Source organism: Tasmannia lanceolata, unplaced genomic scaffold (genome assembly GCF_043159265.1).
Source record: "Tasmannia lanceolata isolate RefF3 unplaced genomic scaffold, GAP_Taslan_0.1 ptg000008l, whole genome shotgun sequence".
NCBI classification, from domain to species: Eukaryota; Viridiplantae; Streptophyta; class Magnoliopsida; order Canellales; family Winteraceae; genus Tasmannia; species Tasmannia lanceolata.
In genome coordinates this window covers 65,719,294-65,735,721 of record NW_027518685.1, presented here as the reverse complement: position 1 = coordinate 65,735,721, position 16,428 = coordinate 65,719,294, and the positions used below count along the sequence as shown (strand labels likewise).

At 39.9% G+C, this 16,428-nt stretch overlaps 1 non-coding gene and 1 pseudogene across 2 annotated transcripts in view; both read right to left on the bottom strand.

The window, feature by feature from the left end:
- The window catches only part of LOC143883175 (uncharacterized), a 36,588-nt pseudogene extending 26,297 nt beyond the window's left edge, over positions 1-10,291 (bottom strand). Inside the window, exons 1-7 of the transcript XR_013252342.1 lie at positions 10,042-10,291; positions 9,446-9,524; positions 6,302-6,534; positions 3,582-3,686; positions 2,778-2,782; positions 1,209-1,250; positions 978-1,122 (exon numbers count right to left, since the gene is read on the bottom strand). The product of XR_013252342.1 is annotated as an uncharacterized LOC143883175 (transcript). The remainder of the gene's footprint in view (positions 1-977; positions 1,123-1,208; positions 1,251-2,777; positions 2,783-3,581; positions 3,687-6,301; positions 6,535-9,445; positions 9,525-10,041) is intronic.
- Positions 1,476-1,600, bottom strand: LOC143885701 (small nucleolar RNA snoR83). The gene has a single exon (XR_013253564.1). It is a non-coding gene; the product is annotated as a small nucleolar RNA snoR83 (small nucleolar RNA).
- Positions 10,292-16,428: the final 6,137 nt, after the last annotated feature.

Sequence of the window (16,428 nt, the reverse complement as noted above, 5' to 3'; positions counted from 1 at the left end):
TAGATTTTAAATAAGAAATTCCACATCTGATAATATTATTCCTTGGAAAAGAAGTGAACACAGAAATTCTGTCTTGTCAAGGTCTTGTCAAGGAAAAAAAAGGTTGTTTTCCAGGGAAAACAGCACCAGGGAAAAGAAGTGAATAGAGCCTAACATTTGCATCTGTTTCCATACGATTTCATGATTTTACGGGAATTTCACCAAAATTTCAAGCTGAAAACAAAACATTTCCATTTCTGAGGCAACTGAAACTGAAACGGAAACCGAAATTTAAAACCTTGCACAAAATACATACAATATAAGACTACATAGTATAAATGCTTAATAACAAGATGCATGTCAAGAATAAAGATGGCATGCAATATTAATTAGATTTGACCTATGCATTCTTGAAGGAGAGAAGCCAGGATTAGACAGCATCATCACACTGAATCAAATAGTAAAGATAGTGTAGAACTAGAAAAGTATAATGGAATCCTAGTTTATGGAAAAGGTGATATCCTTTCTTGCACATCCATAAAGATCCCACTCAAAAACTCCAACAAAAATGGAAGCATGGTAGTCTCCATCCAAAATTTGGACCCAACGCAGTGAATCGTAAAAAGGGAGACCAAGGATCACAATTCACAACCAAAAAGCAAATCAGAAAATGCTTCTACCCTTGGACATTTGCTAAGGATGCCAACGGCAGAGGGTGCCTTCCCAAATTGCACAAGGAAGGCCGAAGGTCGAAGATCCCACTTTCTTAATGAAAATTTCTTAATAAATCCTATCAGAGGGTCTATAAAAGTAGAGTGCACATGCAGAGACATCGTAAATATTCTATTTCGTGCAACATAAAGTCTAATTCACTGTTAAGTAATAAGGTGAAGTTAATGGATCATGATGCCCACTTAAAACTAGCATGCTAATGCCTAGATTGTTAAGGGAAAGCTTAATGCAATTTCTTTAGAATACTGACGCAAAGGATAACTCGCCTCAACATTATCTCCATATAAGTTAAGGCCGTGATTTTCATTGTTGAAAACTTGGGCAGGGTAGTTGTTCCTAGCATTGCATGCCATATCATCTGCCAACATAAGTATAATCCTCTCATCAGGTATTCCTAGCCGTTTTACTGTCCTGGAAAAAGTAAAACAAATCACTTACTTGAACAAGTTCTGCAACAATAAAAATTATGAAAAGTTCCAGAAAACTATTCTGTTTACCTGTACAAGGATAAAGTATTGGCCACGTGCCGGTAATTAAACCTGATAAAAAATAAAAAATTTAGATTAACCAGCATAGTTAAAAAGTGAAATAACTATAAATAGTTAGGTAATAAATAAATTTAGACATTGGTGTTGATATACTTGAGTCTTAATAGACTGAATGGGCAGTGAGCTCATATTACTGATAAAAAATATTGTTCTTCAGTAATGTTGTCATCATCTAGCATGATAATAAACTGTTGAATTCATAGGAAATGGATCATATAATCTAAGGCAAGCTACTAGTAAAACACCTTCACAAAAATAAAAAGGCATTATCAGCGAAACTTCCTTGATTGCTGTTGGCCTTCCATGAATCAGACAAACACCAAAAATAGTTTATCTGGGATTAAGGAAGGCACACAAGACACCATTAAAAAAAAAGTAAGGCACACAAGACACAGCAATTAAACTGCTGACTTCGAATAAGCTGGGCACTATTAGTAACTCATGCAACTATTGATGTTTGTAATTTTGTATTGATCCGGTTGATATTGGCGAATCATTGAGAAGAATGCAAATAAAAATTCGTTTAACAAAGCTTAAGTTGCCCTTGTACTTTCAGAATGGAATTGTGCATAAGAGCAAACTTTAACATTCATGAGTCAGGAAAGACCAAATGGAAAACTATCTGACCTTTTTGGAGGACAAGTATTGATATTCTAAAACACATGTCAAACAACCAATAACTCCAAAAGTTAAGCTGTTGGAGAAGGCGTTATTTAATCTTTTATACCACGTGTGGCCCCTCTTTTTAGGGTTGGCCTACACGTGGCACATGTGGCCCCTCTTTTGGGATGGCCATTAGATGTGGATTTGTAATATCACAGATTTTGAACGCGTTATTTAATCTTTTATACCACGTGTGGCCCCTCTTTTTAGGGTTGGCCTACACGTGGCACATGTGGCCCCTTTTTTGGGTTGGCCATTAGATGTGGATTTTTAATATCACGGATTTTGAGCCCAGCACTTTTGCTCTGATAGCATGTCAAACAACCAATAACTCCAAAAGCTTAAGCTGTTGGAGAAGGCGTTATTTAATCTTTTATACTTTAACAGCCCACAACATTCATATTTTGTTACCATTCAAAAAAAAAACATTCATATTTTGTTCTGCCAATAGTGATTGCAAGCTACATTTTCAAAAAGAAAAAAAAGAAAAAAAAAAAGAAAGAAAAAGATTGCTAGCGAAAATCGCCAACTGTTTCTATTTCTTGAGAAACCAGGAATTGGCATAAAGAATGCGTTGAAAGTATTTCTAAAAGCTACTGCTTGACTATACACTTCTCTGAATTGGAACTTAGCCGCAGATAAACAGGATATTCTCACAAAGATAACACTATCCATAAAGCATGCTAAAAGAAATGATCCCTGTAAATACTTGTAATTCACAAACTACTCAATGGTACTTGTGTTGATTTACGAAGTCCAATTAGGACAAAAATGAATTATTCGGAGAAAAATCCTAATATAAAACCTAAATCTGGAATTAAAGAGTCTCATGGAACAACAATGATAATAATTCACCTGCCCTAATACCATGATAACAAACATATTGAATAACAAAGTAACAAGAAGACATAAAAGTTCCTTTAATCATATGATGGAAGAAAAGGAGTCTCAAGGGAGAGCTTGGAGCTGTTTGATTTTCTTCCTCTGTAACTCCTATTTTTATCATTGTACTATTCTCTCTAATTCTGTTTCCCTCCTTTGTTGTATTTTGGGACCCTCTCGGTCTCGCTTTCAGTAATGAAATCTTTTCACCAGTCAAAAAAAATTCATATGATGGAAGGAAGAATAGAGACGGTGAAAAGTCATGGGGGAGAAGTGTACTCTATTTCATTGATTTTCTAAGGAGAGGAACATTAACTTCTATATATAAGAATATCAAAAAACCTATGATTCAGCCGACACTTTAAATTTATTGTGGAGACCCGTGTCGTGTCGTGTCCGACACGACACCCGTGTCCACACGTGTTGACACTCCTTTAGACATTTTTAAATGTACTACTAGAAGTGTTAGTAACTTTAGTAGCATTATATGTATGTGTGTGAATGAGCATGCCACTATTTCTAGATTTTTAGGTTTTGTCAAGTCAGATACATCTTACCTGTGTTGAAACTCGGCACACAAATTTGTGTCCACAAATCATGATTATATTTGTACTTTTAATTTTAGTTGTTTCCCCATTTCTAAATTTTAGGAGTTTGCCGTGTCCAACACTCCTTGTCCGTGTCGACACGCGACACTCGTGTTCGTGTCCACAAATCATAGCAAAAGACCAAAATACACTTAATGAGGGGCAATCCACTAAATCATATGACACATACACTAGAACACTCCTCAAGCTGAAATGTTCCCTGGAACATGATCACATTGACAATCAAATGCAAATGATAATCGGTTGTGACACCCATTGTAAGAATATCAGCAACCTAATCTCCAATCAAAACAAAGATCTAAAGGATCTGACAACTCTCTACTTGCTCTCAAACGAAATAATAGTGTATTTCTATCTGTTTCGTATTGGCATGAAAGATTGGGTTTTGTGATATGGGAATTTGATCCCATGTGAAGCTCTTGAAAAAGGTGCCTTAGCCAGGAATTTAATCCCATGTGAAGCTCTTGTGAATTAGAGTCTTTGTAATATACCTCACAATCCTCTTCGTTCCCTGCAAGTGTCCCTCCCTTGGGTCATGTAGGAATTGGTAAACTTGATTTATTGCATATCTAATATTAGGTCTTGTAAAAGTGAGGTATTGTTGAGCTATCACCATTATACAATGGGTAAGAGGATCCTTCATCGTTTCTCCTTACTACTACTACTAGCCTTTTATAGTAAAGTATCATTGTTGTTTGGTTAATTAGCATAAGAAGCCAGCAGAGAAGATCAATGGAATGCTTTTTCAGCATCAATAACATGCCTTCCTTTGTTCTATCTACCTTAACCCTAGGAAAGTAGTAACTCTTTAAGCTGGTTTTTTTTTTCGAATTCATGTTGAAGTTCTCTTTAAGGCCATCTTTCAGTCCCTGGATCTATAGATTCACACTTCTAATAATGATGATGTCATCTTCATCAGTATTTAAAAACTCGGACTCGTATAAGAATTTGGCCGACGCCAAACGGAGTTAAACTCTCGTAAGTCAACGATTGACACAATCAGATTTTCATAAACTCGGGCAAGTCAAAGGAGTATTTTTATTGATTTGGCAGAGCAAAACTCAGACTCAGACAAGAACTCCGCCAACGTTAAAATTAGTCAACTCGGGCAATTTGTTGATTGACTCGGAGAGTTTTAAAATAATGATCTGCAAAGACAAATAAAAAAGCATAAATGAGTGAGTGTATGATGAAGAGACAATTGCCTGACATGCTTATTTTACAACCATTTTGTTTCAAAAGGTTCATTAAGCATGCCAAATCGGGCAATTGGTGCCTTTTTCAGCCCATAAATTGGATTCTTGAGCTTCCACATGGAAGTATCTTTCTATGTCATTTTAAACCCCTACAGTTGTTCCAGATAAACTTCTTCAATTACGAACCCATGCAGAAAGGCATGTTAACGCCCTTCTTGAATTGTTTCCAGCCAAAAGAGTTAGCCAGAGCCAAAATAAGCCTCATTGATGACCATGCTGAAAGTCTTCTCATAATCCAGTATATTGCGGGTTGTAGCCCTTGGCTACCAATCTAGCCTTGCACCTATCGATAGTTCCATCAGGTTTTTCCTTCAGTTTATATACCCATTTGCATCCCACTATGCCTTTATCTTCAAGTATAGCAACACTGCCCCATGTATCAATCCTGTACAGAGCATCCATGTCTTCTTCCATGGATTCAAACCACATGTGAGTTGTCATTGTCCACTTCTTCTATAAATGAAGACGATTCAGCTGCCTTGACTATTCAAATAGTTTAAGGTTACTTGTGTTTTCTTATCAAGTACACGCGATACATCTACTATCTCGACCCCCCAACTGCTTGTCACTCTACAGGTAAAGATGGCACACAAATAGGTATTGTAGCAGTACTGGTCTTCCCTTTAATCGCACAGACAACGTTTGGACTTTGGAGAGGCATTAAAGAGAGACTCACTGAAAGAAACACGGCGTGATATTAGGAGAATCGCATTGATACCCCTTTTGCTCATCATTGTATCTGACAAATATGCAAGTAATGGCCTTAGGATAAATTTTCTTGTGGGTTGTGGCTAGAACGTGAACATAGCAAATAAAAACCCATGCCATAATGTGTAGTAATCTGGAATTGTGTTGTAAATGTAAGGATCTGTAGAGGGGATATTTGCCCCAAGACAGGGAAGGGGAGCACACTAAACATAGGAGTAGTTGTATGAAAAGCTTGTCTGCCTATAGGTGTTGTGGAGCCCCCATAGTGAAATGGCATCAAAAGACCAGCCTCGGTTTTATGTCATTGCGTACACTCTACAACTCTATTTTGAGATGGTATGTGAGGGCATGGAGATGTATAACATACACACTTATTTCCAATAGATTAACAGATCGGCATGTGTAGAAGAATGTGTTATTAAGAAGTAAAATCGTCAAGTGAACTAATAAAATGTATGGGACAACTAGATGTGGAAACAAACCCCACCCCACAAGAAACTAAGAGAATAAGATGTGGATTTTTTTTTATTTTTTTTTTTATAAAGGTGACAATTTATTAATAATGCCAAAAATGACAATCGGTACAAGGAGACAAGACATCCCCCAAATACATCAAAGACCTTGCATAAGGTCAGAAACCACTACAGATCCAGGGGACCTTGAACAGAAACGATAATTGATTCCCGGTCCACTCCCTCCTGCGCAAGATTGTCCGCCAGGTCGTTTGCCGATCGGTGCTGGTGTTGTAGTTTAGGACGGATCAGAGAAATCAGTCCCTAATCTCGTCAAGTTTGTTCGCAATACGCCACGGACCATTGGAATTATTGGAGGCCCATGCAATAGTATTGGAGGAATCACCTTCGACAATCACGTGGTTAGTTTTGTGTTTCGCGTACCATTGAAGACCGAACAAGAGAGCCGATACCTGAGCTTCGTTCGCATCGCAAATCCCAGCCAGACCGGAGAAAGACATGAGGGTAATACCCAAACGATGGCGTAAAACTCCACCAATTCCCACTCTCCCCGGATTCCCACGAGAGCTCCCATCAAAATTTAATTTCAGCCAATCTTCGGGAGGTGGTTGCCATTGAGGAGATATGATATTTTTAGGTTTCCTCTCCCCTACAATTTTAGCCCAATGCCGAAGAATGTCACCCACTGCATAATGAATGCCACTTTTAGCTTTGACCCATTTGATGATGGATAATTTAATGTCAAGGGTAACCTTCGTCGGGCACCTTTCTTTGCCAACAAAAATCCGATTGTTGCGCTCCGCCCATATGTGCCGTACGAGAGCATATGGAATTGATGACCACATATCTTACCAGTACAACCAACGTAAACACCTCTCCAACTCAAAATTAATCTGCAAAGGTAAACTTCACCGGGCACCTTTCTTTGCCAACAAAAATCCGATTGTTGTGTTCCGCCCATATGTGCCATACGAGAGCATATGGAATTGATGACCATATATCTTCACCAGTACAACCAACATAAGCACCTCTCCAACTCAAAATTAATCTGCGTATGCTTAGTGGAATAACCCATGAGAAACCAAAAGCTTTAAATATCATCATCCACGCCTGGAAGGAGAACGGGCATAACAGAAACATGTGGTTCAGGGACTCACCGGAGTTTTTGCATAGAACACATCGATTGGCGAAACTTAATCCTCAACTCATTAGCCTGTCGACAGTGTTGATACCTCTGTGAAGTAGAGTCCACATGGAGCCAAAAGGCCCAAAACGCAAGGAGGAGCGACCGGTTTCCATATTTTGACGTATCTAGAAGGATTGCCCTGATCGTCGTTGAGCTTACGGAAAAAAGACTTGACAGAGAATCCCTCTTGAGAATCCGGAGTCCATACGCAACGATCCTCCTTATTCACAGATAAATATATAGAAGACAATTGGCCCAAAAGGTTTCCGAAGAGAACAATCTCCGAATCTTTTAGATTTCACCTCAATCGGATGTCCCATACAATTTGGCCTTTAACAGTAAAACGAAGTTTACTCAAGCTATTGCAATACATCTTCTCTGCAATTTAATAACCCTTCTAATTCCAATGAAAGAAGCAACCCTAAAAAACATTGGTTATGATACCTTGAAGTGTACTTCATTCATGTTGAGGTATAGCATGACTTAAGAAAATATCAGGTTGTATTAGGTTCAAACCCACAATCCCTACAAAATGAGTAATTCCTCTCATATTCAAAAATTCTAATTATCTTAATATTTCTGCCTCCTTGGTTCCTTTTCCCATAGTGTAAAATCAGCTACATGAAAACTCTCCAATTTGCTAACTAGCTAGACATTTATATCTGAAATAGTCTTCTACGAGCACCATATGTTCATCCTCGTACAGAAAAACCCTGTTTTTGTTCTTGACAATAATTATACATTAGTTATTGACAATAATATATGGGAAATGACTTCAGCACTCCACTCTTTTTATAAGATGCGCGAAAGCATCTTATCGTTTAGTATTTAGAGGGCTTGTAAAAGGTTTTTGAGAACTGCAATATTCTACTGACAGCCTGATATGTATATGTATGGTGTATAGGAGGTAGTTGCGAGGTAGTTATTGTAGGGATTTGCATTTTAGGTTTGTGGGTATGTGTTTTAGAGTTATGGGTGTTAGCTTTTATTATGTGTCATGTTAGTGGTAAGTGGGTTGATGATGTGGCATTCTCATTGTTCTTGTATTAAGTTTATGTATTTCAATGAAATGGGGAAGAAGAGAATTTTACAGCAAAGGAAACTTTGTAGGAGAGTCATGGTTCCTCTTGAATCAAGCCATTAGGAGGTCCAGTTGCCTCGAATCAACCTCTCACCCTCTCTTTTTCTATTTTCCGTTTGTTTATTTCTGTTACGGCCAATTAGGCACGTAACAAGTGGTATCAAAGCAGTAGATCCTATGCCATGGCTGCGCCTTCAGAGATTTTGGAATCCCTATGCGATGATTTCTAGTAAATCAAAGTGTTTTTTATGAAAATGATGAAAGAACACCGGTGATTTGCAGAAGCCTTGGAAAAAAATCAACAAAGAGATCAAAGAAATGTGTAAAGATAGAAAAGTTAAATCTTGAAAGTGTTGATTGTGAAGAAAAATGCGAGAATTGATGGCGACAAAGATAGTTTTGTCGAAGACACCACCAAGGATCATCTTGATCATTTCATCATTTTGAAGTGTCTTCATGAAAAACCTTATTCCCTTCCAACTTTGATCACAATGGAATTTGTAGGCGGAGTTCAAATAATCACGGCCATTATGATTTGGGACCCCGGTGGATTAAAGTATTTTATTCAATAATTCAACCTTGAGGACAAGGTCGTTTATAAGGGGGAAGTAATGATATGTATATGTATGGTGTATAGGACGTAGTTGCGAGGTAGTTATTGTTGGGATTTGCATTTTAGGTCTGTGGGTATGTGTTTTAGACAAGGTTGCCAGAGCGGGAATCGAAAGCGGGAATCGAAGGCTCCCAGGGAAGAATCCTGCTTCCTTGGTTTTAGAGTCATGGGTGTTAGCTTTTATTATGTATCATGTTATTGGTAAGTGGGTTGATGATGTGGCATTCTCATTGTGCTCGTATTTAAGTTTATGTATTTTAATGAAATGGGGAAGAAGAGAATTTTACAGCAAAGGAAACTTTGTAGGAGAGTCATGGTTCCTCTCGAATCGAGCCATTAGGAGGTCCAGTTGCCTCCAATCAACCTCTCACCCTCTCTTTTTCTATTTTCCGTTCGTTTATTTCCGTTACGGCCAATTATGCATGTAACACAGCCCTTTAAATACTGCACGACAAGATGCGTCGCGCATCTTATAAAAACATAGCAGTGTTGATATCATTTCTGTAATATATTAACCCTGATTTTGTTCTAGAATTATACATTAGTTATTGACATAATATATTAACCCTGATTTTGTTCATAACCTCCATATTAAAATGTGCCATAAATACACCCAGCCACCATAATCATCTGAAAAATAAAAAAGAACTTTCATTTTCACACAAAAAAGATGCTCAATATTTATATTGGAATCTCAAAATAACAGTGTATCATACCATAAATGAACTGAAAACTGGAGGTTGAATCGAAGGAACATCGATTCTCAATGTAACAGTTTATCATACCACAATTGAACTGAAAAACCAGAAGTTAAATTCAAGGAATATCTCAATTGTTGTTTCTTTGTTGTAAATACGTCAGAACTCTCCACTGACTTTACTTAAAGTATATCTTTAGGCATTATATTGTATGCGTCTCCATCAATTGTTGGATTCACAGTTCAATGCAAAGGTGATATCTGTGCTCACTTCCTTTCATTATTGGGTATGATAAAATACCTAAACCATATGAAACACAATGCTGGATTCAAATCAGATCCCCATATTTACGTCTGTGTGCTGGTGGCTACATGAATGGACAAAAATACATCCAAAAACTAAGAAACTTCAAAATTTTCATTAATCTAATAACATAAGTTTTTTAGGCACCATCATCAAAACTTCACCCATATCTCAAAAAACCTTATCATTCTTAATTTCCTTACATAATCACATGAAATTCAAAATACCCATTACATTAGAACAGGATTATTTTTCACTGATCTAAGGGAAAAAAAATTAAATAAAAAATCAACGAAAATATAAATGAGTACCAGAGAGGTGCAAACCAAGACAGCCCAATTGTTAGTATGCATGGTCGAAGAAGAAGAAGAAGAAGAAGAAGATGAAGACAAATGAGAAGGAGCCATGAGCAATATCAGAAAGTAGCTTCTGATTTTTGGCCACCTGGGTTTTGATTTGGCGATCGTGGAAACCATTTTCCCTCTACTGCAGAGCCCAAGAACGAACAAAGGTAAATGTAACGAGGGCTGATTTAATTTGCGGAATGTGGGCAATTACGGATTGGGAAATGTTATCAGCACTACTACATATCTGTATTTCAATGGGGGCACTCCTTACTTTATTAAAAGTAAGGTATAGCCCGCACCATAGGATGATCCAAACTGTCCATCAGATGGGCCACAGCCTAAATAGGTTGAGCACCAAAAATCATTTCCAAAGGTTGATCCTAACCCTCCGATTTGAATGTTAGAGTGTTGATCCTAACCCTTTATAGATCGGAGGGTTAGGATCAACCTATATAAATAATTTTAGGGGCACAACCTATTTTGGCTGTGGCCCATCTAATGAACGGTTTGGATCATCTTATAGTGCGGGTCATACCATACTTTTAATAAAGTGAGGAGTACCCCCATCAAAATATAGTAGTGCTGATAACATTTCTGAGGGAACTTTTTACAACAATCATCAAATACGGGTGGAAAAACCCCAATACCCTTCTGACATGATCAGAGCCCTCGTATGTTGCCCTTCCTGACAAATTCACAATCCAACGTCAATCATTAGCTTTAAAGTAATATTTTATTATTTATCACTTCTCTTTTGGCTGAGAACCGCTACGTTATTGAATATTTTATTATTTAAACATGTCTTTTGGTTGCGAACGACGGCATTGTGAATATTTTATTATTTCTCAAGTCACATTTGCCTTACAACGGCGAAGTTATTGAATATTTTATTATTTCTCACGTCTCTTTTGGCTTGGAACTGCAACGTTATTGAATATTTTATTATTTCTCACGTCTCTTTTGGCTTGGAACTGCAACGTTATTGAATATTTTATTATTTCTCACGTCTCTTTTGGCTTAGAACGCCGCTGGATTCTAGAGTACGCAGCCGAAATATCAAGTATACCGCCGGATTCAATAATCACCCATTGTTCAAATATATCAAGTACGCCGCCGGATTCTAGAGTACGCTAGCGGAATCCCATACAGAGAGATGACGGTATTATTAGAAGACGCCATCGTTCCATATTGATGTCCACGTGTCGTGGATCTGGCCGTCTATACAGATTGGCGACAACCAAGATTTAAATGAACCCAAGGGTCTCTTGGTTCAAAGGGAAATATCAAATCCAAACCAAACCAGCTGTGAATAAAGGCGCCAACGTTCCAAAAAGTTTTTGTAACACGTGTCAAGCATCCTTCCGTCTCTAGTTATTTCCGACAGCCAAGATCCAAACGAACCCAAAGTTCTATCGGTTCAAATACACATTCAGACGAACCAAAAGAAGCCCAGTAGAGTGTGCCAATGTAAATGGGGTGAGATGCATTATATATAGGGGGATTTTCTCTACAAAGAAAATACTAAATTAAGGAAAAGTGGAATCATGAAGGACCAACATACGAGGACTCCATCTTGGTTCTGATAATGTCATAAAGGTAATGAGGTCTTTTTTCCACCCTATTTTGAAGGATCACCCATGTTTGATGATTGTTTTAAAAAGTACCCAAAATCTGTAACCGCTCGAAACTATTACCCGCATTCCGTACTTTTCTCTTAATTTTGGGTTGGGTTAGGGCTGGGGCATTGGTAACTGATATGAGCCAAACCCGTCCTCTAATTTTGTCATAATTTTTTCGGGCTTATGTTATTTTAATTGTATTTTTATGTCTGCCCCAGATGAATCGAACCCAACCCAACCCAAACCCGATTTGAAAACGGGTTGGGTTCGGGTTGGGTTAGGGTTGAGGGAATGCTACCTCGGGTTGGGTTGGGGTTGGCCTCAACCCGACCCAAGTTGCACCCGTATTTCCTATTACCGTTTCATTTTACAATGGTTAGCACGTGTGATGCGCATTTTTTCTTTAGGAGGGACCCATTCATCAATCTGAGGCATTCATCTAACAAGCCTTTCAGTCTCCCTTCGCCTGAAAAACTTATTAACCGTACGGTCCTAATTATTCATTTGAACGAGATCCCTAGTCCTTCCTAGGGCTGGCAACGGGGCCGGGCCGGGCAAGATGTTGCATTCCCCATCCCCGCCCCCATCTCTGCCTCACCTCAAAAAAAACTTTTTAGCACCCAAAAAAAGAAAAAGACAAGCCGTGTTAGTGCACTTATCAAAACCTGGTAGTGCCAATATCACTAGCATAAAAAAATATTTACTGTGAACTTAAAAAACACTAAAATAATACTAAAATAAGAGGATATTAATAATGGCTTGCATATTAAAATGGGGCGGGGTGGGTCCATCCCCCGCCCCGTCCCGCTTCGGGGAAATTTTCAAGTCCCCGCCCCATTCGGGCGGGGCGGATCCCCGTTAAAACGGGTGAAATTGCCAGCCCTAGCCCTTCCATTCCTGCAGCTATAAATCAACGTTTATTAAGCATATTGTCCAAAGAATTTTGGCCATTCAATCAAACAACTAGGCTTATCGTTTCTAGTCACAAACCATTTTACATGTTGTACTTGATGGGGATCATAATTCATACATAAATATTCACTCACACTTTGAATAGTTCTCATCCCTGGCCAAAACAGGCATGAGATTATTGCAAGTTGCTTTAACTTGCAAGAATCTTTTCATTGTCCAGCTGCACAAAGTAGATGTATGTAACAATTGGGGCGACAATTGGGGCTGCAACTAGAGGTATCATTGGACCCAGACAGTCCGACCATCCGAATCCAAACTACATACTTCAGATGACATTTCTATTCATTTTGTTGTGATTTATATTCTATTTTTTTTATTATATATCCCGATTATCTGGGGTCCTAACCAAATAGTTCTTATATGCTGCCGCTTGAAGCCAAAAGAATAATGGAGAGCACCGATTTTGATGATCTAATAAACCATTCAGTTGTTGGTCCTTGCCATAGATATGTCGTGCATCTAAAGATCTCCTACATCAGGATTCCGAGATCCTCGGAGGTAATCCAGTGCATCTTGCATCCATCTCTGGCAAAGTCCAATCACTCCAAAAGAGTCTCACATCGCATCAAACTTAATCAGGGACATGAACTCGTCCCGTTTTCTTCCCAGCTGGATATGCCAATGTTCACTCACTATTGGAAGAACTCAAAGGCAGCCTTTGCCACCCAAAGCCTCCCCAGCAGAGCAATCATGTTTCCCAGTAGAGTCAAAGTTCTACATCGGTTCGACAGAACGTCGATTCCCCAACATAGTTGGATTCATTCGATTATCAATCCGAACTCCGTTCGAAGCAATCAAGAAAATCCTGACTTTTGCCGTTGTCCCCATCAAAAGTCCGAACAACATGCGGCCTCTGCCAAGATGGTTGACCGTCGGAGAAGCTTTCTATCCCTGGCAAATACCGTTGTTGTTTATCATCCTCACCAATGGGCCGCATACGTTTAAACTCCCAATGGAGAACGTATACCCTTGGTCCTCTTCCCCAACTGGACGAGCAATCCCTAGTGACGTCAAGGTGAGGGAAGACCTTTCAATACCTTTCGACACAATTCCCTGCTTGTACAGTCCGTCTGTTAGCGGATTCATCAAGGCACGGTCAGACACAACCACTTCTGACACTATCGGTGGATGTTTACATCCCCTTCAAAGTCAATTCTTTAATTTGTCGAGGTAACATCGACTTTTCCTTCCTTGAAATATTCGAATCCCCAGAGAGTTGTGCAGTTTATATTCCCAGAGAGTTATGCACCTCGCATCCCAATAGAATCTTTTGTATTTGGCCCTCAGTGTAGGACGTATGATCTCAAAGATTTTACCCAAATCCCCAGCAGAGTTTGTACCCAAATCCCCAGCGGAATTTGTACCCAAGTCTCCATCGGAGTTTGTACCCAAATCCACAACAGAGTTTGTGGCCGAACCAGGCACTCAAAACCTATATAAGTCCCCCGAGGCATCATCCCTAGCATCATACCTCTAGTAACACCTTCAAAATGAGAGTAAACCCCTTATCACACGGTATCTAATCCAGCGAACCCGTTCCGACGCGTTAGCTCTCCAGAGTAAACCCGTTATCACGCGGTATCTAATCCGAGCGAACCCGTTCCGACGCGTTAGCTCTCCAGAGTAAACCCGTTATCACGCGGTATCTAATCCGAGCAAACCCGCTCCGATGCGTTAGCTCTCCAGAGTAAACCCATTATCACGCGCAAACCCATTCCGACGCGTTCGCTCTCCAGAGTAAACCAATTATCACGCAGTATCTAATCCGAGTAAACCCGTTCTGACTTGTTAGCTCTCCAGAGTAAACCCATTATCACGCGGTATCTAATCCGAGCAAACCCGTTCCGTCACGTTAGCTCTCCAGAGTAAACCCGTTATCACGCAATATCTAATCGAGGAAACCAGTTCCGACGTGTTAGCTCTCCAGAGTAAACCCGTTATCACGCAATATCTAATCCGACGAACCCATTCCGACGCGTTAGCTCTCTAGAGTAAACTCGTTATCACGCGGTATTTAATCTTAGCAAACCCGTTCCGACGAGTTAGCTCTCCAGAGTAAACCTGTTATCACGCGGTATCTAATCCGAGCAAACCTGTTCCGACACGTTAGCTCTCCAGAGCAAAACCCGTTATCACACGGTATCTAATCCGAGCAAACCCGTTCCGATGCATTAGCTCTCCAGAGTAAACCCGTTATCACGCGGTATCTAATCCGAGCAAACCCGTTCCGACGCATTAGCTCTTCAGAGAAGACCCGTTATCACATGGTATCTAATCCGAGCAAACCCGTTCCGACGCATTAGCTCTCCAGAGTAGACTCGTTATCACGCGGTATCCAATCCGAGCAAACCCGCTCCGACGCGTTGGCCTTCAAGAGTACACCCGCTATCACGCGGTATCTAATCTGAGCGAACCCGTTCCGACGCGTTAGCTCTCCAGAGTAAACCTGTTATCACGCGGTATTAATCCGAGCGAACCCGTTCCGACGCGTTAGCTCTCCAGGGAAAACCCGTTCCGACGCGTTAACCCTCCAAATTGATGTAAACCCGTTATCACATGGTATCTAATCTGAGCAAACCTGTTCCAACGTGTTAGCTCTATAGGGAAACCGTTCCGACGTGTTAATCCTCCAAACCGATGTAAACTCATTATCATACGGTATCCAATCTGAGCAAATCCGTTCCGACGCGTTAGCTTTCTAGGGTAAACCCATTCCTACACGTTAACCCTCCAAACCAATATAAACTCATTATCACACAGTATCGTAATATGAGCAAACTCGTTTTGACGCATTAGCTCTTCAGGGTAAGCACGTTCCGACGCGTTAACCCTCTAAATCGGTGTAAACCCGCTTTCACACTGTATCCAAATACAAGCATACTCGTTCCGAGGTGTAAGCTTTCCAGGGTAAGTCCATTCTTTTACGCGGTAACCCTCCAAATTAAAATTGGTCTGATCACATGAAGTGATCCTACAAATCAAATCAAAGCCCGAGTAAGTCCGTTTGTACACGGTATCTCGTCGAAATCAAACACTGTTTAAAACACAGTATCATATCAAAATCATGCGTACGATCCATCGTATCAATCAACATGTGTCGCTTTGACATTCTTGTTATCAGTGTCCGCACTGGATGTCAAAATGACATCCCTCGAGGTCCCTCCCCAAGTCAGGTGTCCTAAACCTGACTATCAATGACCCTCCCGATTGTTAGTAATGACGTCCATCCCATGGCTCATTCTAACGGTCATATTTTCGAAAGCCCAAAACTATCGGCGAGAGGTTTCCACTCAATGACCAGACAGCAAGATTCATCGGTGAGGGTTGCACGCCTTAGGATCTGATGTGAATCTTGCAAGCTTATCATTAGTCTCTAGTGACAAAATTTTGCTTTCTCCTTACTTTGGCATTCAGGTGCCTTGCACCCTCTACCAAAGAGGGGCATCTGTAGACACCCAATTTTGTCAAGGCAATATTAATGATAGGTGTCGCGAGGAAGAACCTTATGACGAGTCGCAGAGCACCAGTTGTATTTCTCCCAATCTCTCTTTAGGGTAACCAACAATTTCCAAAAACCGTTTTAAACAACCGGAAAGCCTGTTTTAACACAAAACCCTCCTTTTTCGGCAAACCAAAAGCCTGTTTTATACAACACCCGCCTTTTACGACATAAACTAGTAAGCCTGTTTGCACACGGCATTCCAATCGGTAAGTTAACTTTGGGTCAGAAGCTTCTGTTCACACCCAAAGGATACTTCGT